Raw genomic sequence first — 13,769 nt, 5'->3', positions numbered from 1 at the left:
GCAGGAATGAGCCCAAGAGATGAGTGGTTAGGGCATCAAGCAGGCAGGAAGCAATGTATTCGGAAGGTGGTTGAATTTCCCAGCACAATGCTATAACCACTCATCCACTGATTGGGAAATTTGGTAGCTGCTCTCCAGCCTTCCTTTTGAAGCTGAGCTATTGCACTTTGCATGTAAGGGATGAGGAGTAGTAAAGAATTTTCTGCTTCAATGGGAGCAAGGGTGCAGGCTAGAATCCAGAGCCCTGTGTCCCCCCAACCCCACCAAAGAAGGGCAGCCATTTCATTGAGCTACACACTGTCCTATGTAGTCTCAGGACCCACATTTCTCTCTCTCTGCTGCCCAGGAGTCAGCTGCAGTTGCTGTTGTTGCAGCCCATTAGTCATGGCTTTTTGCTAGATGAAGTTTTGTGGCTTACATGCATAAGATGACACATGCCTGCCCTCCAGAATGCAACCTATTGTGCATGTTCAATAATAGCATGGACTCTTGCACATCTGTACTGCATATGAACTGCAAATGTGTGTAAGTGCAAAAAAGGCAGTTATGCAGCTGGGTAACTGACATTTGGATGCATAAAGTGGAATAGATTTATGCCAAAAATACTACACAAGAGGGTCCTTTAAAATTCTTATGACTTATAACTCATGGAATAAAAAGCTAAGACTGTATCAAAGTATCAGTGCCCACTATCCTTGATGCTTCATTCAAAGTAAAACAACTAGTTCCCTTTAGAAGGCTGCATTTTTCAGAACGTCACCATGCTCTCCTCTGAACAAGATTTCACCCCTTACTTCCCAGGAAATCCATGCTGTACTTATAAGATGGGAAAATGTGGCCTTTCCCCCAATTTTTGAGTCAAACTGCCTGCTATACAGATTATTCCTTTACCACAAGTAGTACCCCTGGGAACTCATACTCTGGATCTAACTCTTATTTATAGAGGTCTTTTTTTACCACTGCTCTGGCAGTATGAAGGTCCCTTAGAGTAAGAATAAATTACATTTATACTCACCACAAGGGCACTACCAGGATGTTGTAAGGAACTTCAAGTGTAAATGAGAGCTCTTCATGGAAAATTTCTACATACTCATTTCCATGAGGGTGAAGTCCCATACACCACACAATAGAGGATGATGGTCCCAAAGTTTTTGTTAGGGTTCATAGCATACTTAGTCCTTTACTTGATCTGATTTCCAGTCCCAGTCCAGGAGACATTTGTTTTGTCACCGCTGTTAAACAGTAGCAATGTTCACAGACTCTCAGGTTCATAGAATTCAAGACCAAAAGGGACCTTTAGATTATTTAGTCTGACATTCTGTCTTTTGCCAACCTTTAGATTTCCCCTGGTTACCAATAACTTGTGTTTAGCTAAAGTACCATTGTAGAAAGACATCAAACTTGGATTTGAAGACACAGAGATGAAAAATGTATCACTTTCCTTGGTAGTTTGCTCCAACAGGTAATCACTTTCACTATGAAAAATGCACACCTTGTTTCTAATTTGAATAAATGCATCTTCATTTTACACAGCCATTGGATGCTGTTTTGCCTTTCTCTACTAGATTAAAAAGTCCTTTAGTACCTCGTATGTTGTCCCTGCAAATATATTCAGACACTGTAATCAAGTCATAGCTCGGTTTTCTTTTTGATAAATTAAAAGAGTAAGCTCTTTAAGTTTCCCCATTATACAGTGTTTTCACCAATTCACAAATAATTTGTTGTTCTTTGCTGCACCCTTTCCAATTTTTCAAGATGTGGGTTTCTAAACATGGACTCAAGAACTAGGCACAGTAGTCCCATACTGGTCTGACAGTGCTATATGCAGAAGTAGAGTTTTACTCGTATCCAAGTATTATGTTAGATCTCTTTGCCACATCACTGCACTAGGACCTTATGCTGAGCTGCTTGTCAATTATGACCCTTATATATATTTCATCTTCACAGCTTCCAGGATACATTCTCCATTCTATTGGTATGGTCTCCATTCCTTCTTCTTAGATATCTAAATTTGCTTCTTGCTCTATCAAAACAAATTTTGTTTCATTTGCCTCAGTTTACCAGGTGATAAACTGCTCTGTATAACTACCCTGTCCTCAACATTATTCATCCCTGACTATTTATAGGTTATCTGCAAATTTTATCTGAAGTGATTGGGCAAGTCCAGACATAAAAGCACATGCATTTGCAGCAGCTCAAATAGAAGCGGTGCAAATTTGAGCTCAGGCTTTTTGCCTCAGCGCACATGCTCAGACACACACTTTGGTGTGGAGCAAATTGTGCCACTTGGGGCAAAATAACCCTGCCTGGCTTCTCCCAGATCTGCGGCCAAGGGGAGCTAGAGCCCGGGGCCAGCACCTGTGCTGTCCCCAGCAGTATAAAAAGCTGCCCTGTCCTGGCCGCAGCAGTATAAAAAGATGCCCTGGAAAGCAACTTGGAGCTACTCGCTCTCTGGAGCTTCTGGGGCCCAGCCAATTGATACCTGGGGACACTACCCCTTGTGCCAGCTAGAGTGCTGCAGCAGCATCCGATATCCATTTTTTTAAATACCCCAAAATCCATGTTCTTCCACATTTAAAACAAAAAATCACTCTACACACACACACACACACACATATATCTAGAGAGAGAGAGACAGTGATAAATTGGGTTATGCTTTATTGGTATATTTACAATGTTAAAGCAATTTGGAAGCCTACTGTGTCTCTATCATCATGAAAAAATAAATTCTAAATACCTATGTGTGTTGATCTACGCTTTTGGTTTTCTTCACACATGATGGGTGTGTGACGGGGAGATGTGGTGTTTGTCGAAAGGGGGTGATAAGGGGTGTGGGGAAGGTGGGTGGATGTGGAGAGATGTGGGTTAGTCTGTGGATAGGAGTGGGGCAATTGCTGGGGGCACTGTGGGTGTGCGGGACCTTGTGTGCGGGCTGCTCAGGAGGGGTGGGTCCTCTGGCCCCCACAGGGTGCAGGCCCCCCTACACACCACTGGAATTCCCCCCCACCCAGGGTCCCAGCTCCCTCCTGGAGAGCCACAGCCCCTATCCCCCACAGGATCCCAGCCCCTCTGCCCAAGGTCACAGGCACCCTGGAGGCCCCCCCACCCAGGGTCCCAGCTCCACCCTGGAGGGCCACAGCCCCTATTCCCCACAGGGCCCCAGCCCCCCTGCCCAGGGCCCATAACTAACCTTTAACAGCAGCAGTGGGGGGACCGTGCACCGAGCCCAGCCTGGTTCTGCCGGTCCTGGGGCTGCTCCTGCCGCCCAGCCAGGCTGGTCTTGTGGCAGCAGAAACCGGTGCAGCATGCAGGGACCATGTGCCAGGCCAAGCCGGTTCCTGGGCCCCCTCTGCAGCCCAGCTGGACTGGGCCCATGGTAACAGGACCCAGTGCAGCATGCAGGAACTGTGTGCCAGGCCCAGCCAGGTCCTGGGGCCCCTCTGCAGCCCAGCCGGGCTGGGCCCAGATCCCTGAGGCTCGCTAGTCCAGGTTTGCACCAGAGCGGGTCGCACGGCTTCAGGAGGTACGCACAGGAGGCACACCTCCCAGAGCCCTGTGACCCGCTCCAGTGCAAAGCCGTACTAGCCACCCACATGGGGCTGAGCCAAGTCCTCACCCCCCGCACAGGCACAGGGGGCAGAGGTGGGAGCTGGCCCTGGAGCCTGGTCCATGCTGACAGGACCCGGCTCGGCATGCGGGTCCCACGTGCCGCACCAGGTCCTGTCACAGCCAGGCCCCTCCTATAGCTGCAGGACCTGGCCCGGCGCATGGGGACCGCATGGAGCTGAGTCGGGTCCTGCTGGCTCTGGGGCTGCTCATGCCACCTGGCAGTCGGGCAGCACGAGCAGCCCCAGGGCCAGTAGGACCTGGCTCAGCTCCGCGGGGTCCCTGCATGCCGGGCCAGGCCAGAGAGCACAAGCCGCCCAGGGACCGTGCAGTTGGTGCTCCCTGGTCCGGCCCGGCACGTGGGGACCATGTGGAGCTGAGCTGCGTCCTGCTGGCCCCCAGGCTGCTCATGTTCCCTGGCACACGGGGGTGACAGGAACACAAAAGAGACACTCTGGCCAAAACCAGTGTGTCCTGCCATTTGTCCTGAAATGTTGATTAGTCAGCTTTAGTACAAATTCCCATGGAATCCCACTAGACATAATACCCCCCCATCAATATTGTCTACTACTACTATTAGAAATATGTCCAGTAGCCAGTTCTCAGTCCATTTAGTGGGCTCCTGTGACACATGCTCTTAAATCACAATATCATGCAGTACCAAGTCAAATGCCTTATCAAATCCTTAATATTTATATTTAACATCTATGTTGCAGGTCAGGTTCCCCTTAGAGGAGAATTCAATGACATAGGTTATGCTAAGTAAATATTCAGTATCTATTTTATATTGGTCCCAAAAATAGAGATAGTCAAATAGCACACAAACCAGCCACTTACTCAGGAATTTCAGCCCAAACACTAACTCCCTATTACCTAGAAGCTGCTCTGCTCTAGTTAAGGCAGAGAATGGACTGCCTTGCTATTTATATTTAATACAGCTTCTCCAAATAAAACCACCTCCCCAAAATAATAATATAATATAGCATTTCTTCCAGGATTCCAACTGCTTTTACAGTAGAAGAGTTGCAGGATTATGACTAACCACAACATTTTGAGATTCCTGGCATAGTGGTAAGTGGGTGCCAGGAAAGAAAGAAAGGGAAGTAGCCCTTCCACCTCAGTTACTATCCTAGAGCAGCATCCATCATTGCCACTACCCACAAAGCCACCCTCTATTGAAGAGAATCTTATCCTCGGAGTCCCTTCAGTGGTAAGGGGAGGGGAAGGATATTGTGCAGAGGAGTCTCCCTTCCACTCTGCAGTGCTTTAGCCTGCTCCTTTCCCTCCAAGTGCAGTTTTACTTGGTCTAATAAAAGATATCACATCTACTCAAAAAACCTTTCCTGTCTATGTCCTTAGACCAACACAGCTACAACCAAAACCCCATTTAACCCCAAAATACCACCTATACAAAGTCTTCCATGAGGAAGGAAAAGGACACAGCAAAGACAGACGCTGTGCTACTGTCCCTAGCCTGGGAAGCAGAGGAGAACATCTGGCCCTTGCTGACTCCCATAGGGACTCTGCTAGGCAAAGCTCTAATTAATTCTCCCTCCCTCAACATTTTTTTATTTCTAAAATCTCCTTAACAAAAGCTGCAGAGATTTGTTAAAAATGTTTTGGGTTCCAATTCAAAAGCCTAAAAATATATTCAGTCATAATAATTTTTTTTTTCACAAAAATATTTTTTTTTTCAAAAGAACATTTTTCAGTGAAAATATCTTGACCAGCTTTTGCTTAATGAAAAGCTCATTCACTTCAGAAGGAAGGTGCCTAAGCTCTTTTGAGCATCCCACTAGGAACCTAGCTGTTTCATTAGGCACTTTCATTCTTTGAAAATCTGCCCCTTACTCATTTTGAAACGGAGTCATTACTTCCTAAATCGCTGAGGTAATCTTGAAAATTTTACCTTTAGTTTCTTTGTGACTCAGTTCCACAATTGTAACCTGTGGACAACATCCTGCCCTGCTTCCCAGAGAGACCCTGTCAATAAATGCATTAAAGATTGTAAAGTATTCAAGTATTACAATAAGTAGGGGGCATAAAAGTATCAGGGATACAGATTATTTAGGTAGGTAGATGCTAAAACAGTCCTGGGGCCTGCTTCATTTTGGGTAGGTCTTGCCTAACCAACCTCATTTTCTTCTATGACCAGGTGATGCATCACCTGGACAAGGGGGATGACATTGATGTCATATACTTGGATTTCAAAAAAGACTTTGCCTTGGTCTCCCATGATGTCCTCATAGTAGAAATTGGGGAACTGTGGCCTCGACAACCTTACAGTTCAATGGCTGGGGAACTGGCTCTGTGGTTGAACCCAGAGAGTGATAGTCAATGGAACCAAGTCAACTTGGTACATGGTAACCAGTGGCATCCCCAAGGGTTCAGTACTCAGACCAGTACTTTTTAATGTATTCATGAATTATCTGGATTCGGGTGTCAGAAGCAGACTGGCTAAGTTTGCAGATGACACTAAATTATAGGGAAGTGCAGTCACGCTAGAGGATAGGCTGAGCATTTAGGTCAACCCAGACAGGCTTACAAGGTGGATGGATCAAAACCTGATGACATTCAACATAGAGAAATGGAAGGTGATCCACCTCAGGAGGAAAAACCCACATAATACTTATAGACTCAGCAGTGCTACACTTACTAGCACCATGACCAAAAGAGATTTGGGGGTCATGATTGATCACAGGATGAACATGAGCCACCAATGAGATGCCACAGCTGGCAAAGCAAATAAGACTCTGGTTTGCATCTACTGATGCATCTCAAGAAAGACCCAAGAAGTCATCCTCCTGCTATAGTCGGCCTTGGTGAGGCTACAGCTGGAGTACTGCATTCAGTTCTGGGCTCCACATTTCAGAAAGGATGTGGAGAAACTTGATCAAGTCCAAAGGAAACCCACACACATGATTAAAGGTCAAGAGAGTAGGCTTTATGGAGAGGCTGAGAGGCATGGGAGACTGAGAGTCTCAGGGGGGACTTGGTGGCAGCCTGTAAGTATATAAAGGGTGAGCATCAGGAACTGGGAGAACGTCTGTTCACCAGGGCACCCCAAGGGAAGACAAGGTCTAACGGTCACAAACTTCTGGAAGACTGTTTTAGACTGGACATAAGGAAAAACTTCTTTACTGTCCAAATATCCAGAGTCTGAAATAGAGTTCCCCCAGAAGTGGTGCAAGCACCTACTCTGGATAAGTTCAAGAAATGCTTGGATGTTCACCTTGCTGGAGTCATCTGACCCCAGCTGACTTCCTACCCATTGGGCAGGGGGCTGGACCCGATGGTCTTGTGAGGTCCCTTCCAGCTCTAATGTCTATGAAATCTATGAATGGAGTTCAAATGGGCATGTTTTGTCATGTGATTAAAGGAGGTGGTAAACAGCATTGAAAGGGTTTTTACTTTCTAGACCAATCCCAGAGTTAAGCTGAATATAGAGAAAAGAGGTGAGTAAATACAAAGAAGCATAATGTTACCAGGAGCAAAGATGAAAACTTCTGAAGAATGAACCTACATAGGCTTCAGACAGGTACAGGGAGTTACAGATGGAAATATTTGCTAAAAAAAAATGGAGTTCTGGTCAACCCAGAAGTACTTGACTGGGATTTGCCAAATATTTTTGGCTTTAAAACTTTTTCAGGGAAACAATAACAAAACTAGCCATGCAGGAGGTCCCCTTTCACCCAACATCCTGATGATTAGGACAGGCACACAGATAGTGGGGAACCATCTGTCTGCCTCCCAAGTGAGTGCTCCAAAACCAGGTTAGAGATACCCTCTCAACTTTACATCTGTTTTTTCCCTAATTAAAAGCAAGGCTTTGAATCATTGTATCCTATAGCACAGCTGATGCTCTATACAGGGTTTGAGGAAGGGGCTGCCTCAATCTTACCTGTTAGGGCTTTTTCCACTTTGTATAAGATAGTTAAGAATTTTGAGCCAGGGCAAGCAAATGTTTATCACGCTAAGCCCAATATGGCATACCTTTCCATGGGATGTGACAATGAATAGATAACTTTGTTAAACAAAGGACAGAATCCTATTTCAGTTTTCTTTCACAATTGCCCATTCCACAGCTGTCTACATGCCATTTTGAGCACTTATGCACATCTTGAAATCCTACTCCATTGAGCATGTCCAGCAAACTGTGCTCTAGCTCCATTGCATGTACCTAAGCATAAGTCCCAAAATTGTAGCCCAGGAAAAACCAAAAGAAGGAATTTGGTAGTCTTGTCTCCAGTGGTCCTTTTAAAATTGAGGCACTGTACCGTGCATTTAGTATTTATTGGATACAATGCATAGAGAGCTGTGGATAGTTTTCTGCCCCATTAGAGCAAAGATCCTAGTTAAAACACAGGACTTTTTCCCTTTCAGAAGGGCAGCCATCTCACTGAACCAGTTTAGTCTCATCTTCATGGCCTGATGTATCTCCATTTCTTGGTTGACCAGGGAATAGCTTCGAAAGGAGGGATGGAAAGTGTTCTGTGCACTGCTTAACTTGCAGTCTAGTGTTCAGAGCACTGTAATGGGATTCACCTCCAGAGGACAGTCATGGCACCCCCTAGCAACCAATCTGACCCTGTTCCACCCTGGTAGTCTGTCAGACCACCACCTTATGCTCACCTGCCACTCCTTGATGTCTAAATCAGAGATGTGGATGCTGCCCTGAGAGACCAGAGGGAGCCTTGCATGCTTTACTCTGCCTAGCTCATCCCTAGGCAGTCATATCTTGGCTCTAAGTCCTGCCTGATCAAGGTATTACTCTGTTGTTCCTTCTCTCAGCTCTAGGCCTCCTGGCCCTGCTTCACTCTCCTTCTTGACCCTGGGCCTGCTGGCTATCAGTATCAGAGGGCTCAGACCCTACAGCTAATTATTCACACCTACAAGGCATACTGCCAGCACCAGCCATTGTTCTATGTGTGTCCCCCTGGCCCAAATCGCCTTAGGGGCAGTAATCCCAGCTTCCAGCCACCAACAATGCCATGCCAATGCCTCAGGGATCTTCCAAAACAAGCCTCCCTATGGTTCCTAGCCCCACCCAAGCACTAGCCTACTGAGCACCTGTTTGCCCTCTCAGTTTTAGCCCACTCCACCCACCAGACCCCTGGTCTTCGCAGGTCTCTCCTTATTCATAAGGTCCCTGGCCCTGTCTCAAGCCTCTACTCACACAGCCCACAAGGTCCCCAACCCTTGCAGGGCTCTTTCAGCGCTCCACTCCCTTCCACTCATTCACTGGTTCCCTAGCCCTGTCCCAGATTCTGTCCATGCTACCCACCAGGGCCTGGACCTTTGCAGGGATCTCTCTCCTGTCTTCAGCCACTAAACCATTTAGCTTTATTCTATCAGACACCCCAAAACTCCACTCAGAACATGAACAATTCAAACTCAAGACAGCACTTATTTCTAGAAGACATTCAATAGCTCCTTCTGGTCCTGGGCTAGGCTTATATAGCCATTCTTCCACCTCCTTCCCGTTGCCTGACTTCCAGTCTTCAGATCCAGGGTCAGGGGTTTCCCATTCTTTCCCACTAGCAGACTTATTGCTGTGGCCTGATTCTTTACCACCTGCACACCTGCTGCCTGTTTCTCTTGACTTACTGCTTTGCAGCTATCCTCCCTATAGGACTGTACTCACTCACTCCTAGTAGTGAGTGTTGCCAGAGGATGATAACTGCATTGTCGACCTGGATCTTTGTGTCTTCCCAGAGATTGCAATGAATAAAGACACAATAAGGAAATTTCCCAAAGGAGACAATTACTCACCAGATCCTGTGTTGAAGCCTCACACTCCTGGCTGGGTCACCCATGGTGAGCAAGCCTGAGGAGAGGTTCCAAACAAATCATAGTCCAACCACAAATCCTCAACAGCAGATCAAATGGACAAATGTCCACAATCAAAAGATAATTATAAATTAATCTATGTCAAAATGTCAGAAGGCTTTGTGTGGAGTCTGACAGAAGTTTAGCCTAGCCCCAGTGCAATTCAACATTTTTATTAGGGCTCTGTGAAGCTTCGGTCCCTGATTCAATTTGGTGGAGATTTGGCCTGATTTGGTGACTCAGCGACTGGTGCCTCCTGGGTCTGGGAGGGCACTGGGGGTACCCCTGTGGCTGATCCCCGAGCCAGGAGGAGTGCAGGGGGAGGGCCCTAGCATGCTCCCCAGCAGACTCAGAAGTGGATTGGAAGTACTTCCAGTCCACTTTTGGGTTCGCCACTGAGCTTTGCTGGTTGCACCCCTCCCTTATGCTACATGTGTCAAGGTGTTTTCAAACCTTCCTCAGAGGCATTGGGTGTTGGCTACAGCCAAGGCTAAGGACTTTGACTAGAGTGTGACAATGCTCCTGCTGGGATTTAAATCCAGAGGTGCCTGGCTAGGGGGTCTTCGCTCTGCGCTCAGGGTCAAATTGATGACAAGATTGGAACTGACTATGGGGCGTTTTGCCTTCCTCTGTCACAGGGGGTGTGGCCTACTACCTGAGATCTCTTGAGCATATATTGATATTATTTTATAGTGGTCAGATGTTGGCTGCCTTGGTTCTCCTGCTTTACCTGTGGCTGCTAGGTCTGTGTCATGTCAGGGTTGATGCTAGTCTTACATAGAATCTAGGTTATGGATTGTATAGGATGCTTTGGAAAAGAATGAGCTTGCCTCAGGCATGGGTTTGGACTAGATGACCTCTGTAGGTCCCTTCCAACCCTACTTCTCTATGGTTCATTTCCACTGTTTTGCTTTTTTGAAAAATATGTCCAAAATGGAACCAAAATGTTGTTTTTCATTAAACAAAGTAATTCAGTGTATCTACAGTGAAAAAAAGTTTCATTTTTTTCATTTCAACAAGGAACAAAAACTTTGAATTTTTCTCCCTCTGAACCATTTCCACCCATTTTTTCACTGTGCCCCACACACACTTTCTCTCTCTCTCTCTCTCTCTCTCTCTCTCTCTCTGTCTCTCTCTCTCTCCCTCAAAAGACACAGTCCCAGTTAACTGTGGCTGGGTATTACTGCCTGCTAGTAAAATGTTTGAGAAGGAAAAAGAAAATAAATGAAACTGGGTGTGCTTAATGCAATAGCCTTGGAGTATTCACAATATCACAACATTTTGTTTCTTTAATAGGGAATCAACACTTTTTTGGACAAAACCAAAGAGAAACACACACATTTCTAGTTTATTCAGAGGGAGGCAGCATTGAATTTAGCAATTTTTTCCCTCTCTCTCTGTGCCACACTTCTTATTCTGTAAAATGGGAATAAGATAATTTCCTTATACATTCATTGTTGATTGCATACCACTCAGTTACTTTAGTGGGAACACAATGAAAAAGCCTCTGGGGAAATGAATCCCACATTTAGAGTTGAGTTAGAATGATGTATGGGAGCAACACATTAAAATGTCTTTTAAAAGAAATACTGAGCAGGTTTTTCAGCCCTGAATAGTGTCCATCATGTGCAGCATATGAAGCAAGTACCATACAAAAAATAGTCTGTCATCACTCAATCATCAAAAACGTGTACTCACTAGGAGCCCAAGTAAAATTAAACAAAACAATCTAGGCTTTATTTCTTAACTTCCAAGTGTGTGATTCAACAACTGTCTAATATAGTGTCATTCTTTTAATGTAACTTGTTTTATTTGTGGTTCTGTGACTTAATTTAAATGCCTGAAAGTTTTGAAGCACAAAGCAACTACAGTGTTCGAAAACCCAAATACAAGTGTTTGCTTCTACACATACGCAGTTGTTATTAGAGTGAGGTAGTAAGGAACACTTTTGCTGTTACCATCAAGGTCTCTTTCTCTGGCATAATTGAGATCGACAGTGGAAGCATCTCCAGAGTGTCCTCTCAATCTCAGGCCCAAGTCTGAAGCCTGCAGAGTAGGAGTGGGTGGGCAGGGTTTACTTTTCAGTGTCTCTCTTGAGAGCAACATAGAGCCAGCACAGACATGTCCAAAAAGAGACATTGGCTATTTTATGAACATAGGCCCATCTCAATGCCTGCAGCAGTGTACAGTTTCACTTCTCCACAGTCTAAAAAAAATAAAATATGTGGCTGTGTTGAAGAAACATCATGTTCCAGTGAGGAGCACAGCATACAGACCCCTAGACAAGCAGGCAGCCTGAAAGGATGACTCCGGATTTACTTTGGTGTAAAAGAGCCCAGTACAACCCTGTCCTTTTGTAAAAGCCTCATGGAAATCAAAAGGGATGACAGTTTATCCCATCACAGTATATTAGGGCACTTTGTTACTGTATTATTATCCTCCCATTGCTAAAACCATTAAGGGCTGCCTCTAAATAGCTCATTGTGGTGATTTACTAATTGAGTTAACTTGGCTGCAGTGACTCTGCTTCTGAAGGATGTGGTTTTTGATTAGATAAGACCATTGCCCCTTTCTAAATGAAAAACGCATTAAGAGGCTTTTCTAGGTCAAACTATACTGCTCTGTTTAGCTCTTGCCAAACAATGTAGAGCTTACAGTTTATTCCCGAGCCAACCCAGGAGTACCAGCTAATGGAGTTCTGTGATTCTCCTCCCCTTGGGAAGGCATGTTACAGAAGAAGCATGCTGAAGTGACCCCAAACTGGAGCCAATTTCATCCACCCAATCTAAAGATTCCTATAGCAAGGTACACTCTGGGCTGCCCAGTAAACTCAAGTTGTTCTCCATGAAGAAAAAGCTAATAGCCTGGCTGTTACAGGAGAAGCAGATCCTGTAACACTCTGTAAGAGCACATAAGAAGCAAACTGCCTAGAGATTCTGGAAGCAAACACAGGCTACGGCATGCAGCTCAGACAGCAGCAGCTGAACTGCAGCTTTATGAACAGTTTCCTACTAACCTAAATTCCATTTTCTCCAAGCCATGCAAAAAGTCTCACTGGGCATGTCTACATGAGATATTTACTGTGCAGTCGAGTAATTAGCTGCACAGTAAACATGCAATAAGCATCATGTGCCTGCATATGCACTTCCATTAGGCTGGAGTAAATGAATTTACTCCACAGCAGTGCCCATGTAATTGCTACCCTGGCTGGCTGGGGCATGAGGGTGCTTCACTGGGGGGGCTGCCACTGGTTAGCCCCATGCTGAAACACCCTCATGCCCCAGCCAGCCCCTGCACAGCATGCTGAGCTGTAGGGAGCAGCCTTGGGCTGGCAGGTTGGCAGGCTGACCCCCCTCCCCCCATACCCCCTGCCAGCCAGCGCTGCTCTTACCCAGCTCAACATGCTGAGATCCAGGGCGCACACGTACATGCATGCCAGTGAGCAATAAACTCTGGTACAATAAGCACCAGAGTTTATTGTAGTGCATTAATATGCACATGTAAACATGCTGACTGGGAAGCATGCGCCCTGCTGTGAGGTGAGACTTGCTTTTCACAGACAAATGCAACTGTTCCCCTTCACAGTACATGGCTATTTAGCCTCACCTCTTATCAAGACCTGGCACAATAATTGTTTCCTCATGAGGCCAGGTGAGCTCCCAACCACTGAGGGAACAACCAGAATCTCTAGGCAGTCCCAGATTGATTAGGGTTTACCAAGACTGTTCTCTGGACAACTCTCAGGACAGGGGCAGGACTGGTAGGGTGGCAAGGAATCAGACTATCTTCATGTTGAAGATGTCATTGTACTACCGCTCTGGGAACAAGAATTACAAGTGATGAGGAGAGTACTAGTCATCAGTGGAGTTATGCAAGGTGCAAACAATCTGCAGGCTGAGTCAGTGCCATGGACACTGGGCAGGCAAGAAAGGTTGAGCTGCTCTGGAATGAGATGGGACAAAGCTGACATTTAGGAACTCTTGGCCATGAACCACCCAGCCAAAAATACTGCTAACAGGTCAGAACAGCACCAACCCCAAGACAGAGAAGTAGGCTGATGGAGTGGCCTTTAGAATCATGCCATCTCCTGATTGATGTTATTGTTTCCTTTGCAAGTCAAGTAATGCTGGGAGGTGATGCCTATCACATCTGGCCAGGTGGGATTTCCTCACAGTGAGCAACTTCAGAGACTGCATCTGCATATCAACCCATGGCAAATACTTATTTAAATAGCATTAGTGTTGCAACAAGATATTTATTCTATAGGCATCATCCATTTCTCACCTGTGGCTCTCCTTACATCGTTCCCCCCCCAAACCCAATGTCCAATCTGA

The sequence above is a fragment of the Alligator sinensis genome, unplaced genomic scaffold (genome assembly GCF_000455745.1).
Source record: "Alligator sinensis unplaced genomic scaffold, ASM45574v1 scaffold953_1, whole genome shotgun sequence".
NCBI lineage: Eukaryota > Metazoa > Chordata > Crocodylia > Alligatoridae > Alligator > Alligator sinensis.
Note: the sequence above shows the minus strand (reverse complement) of the source record.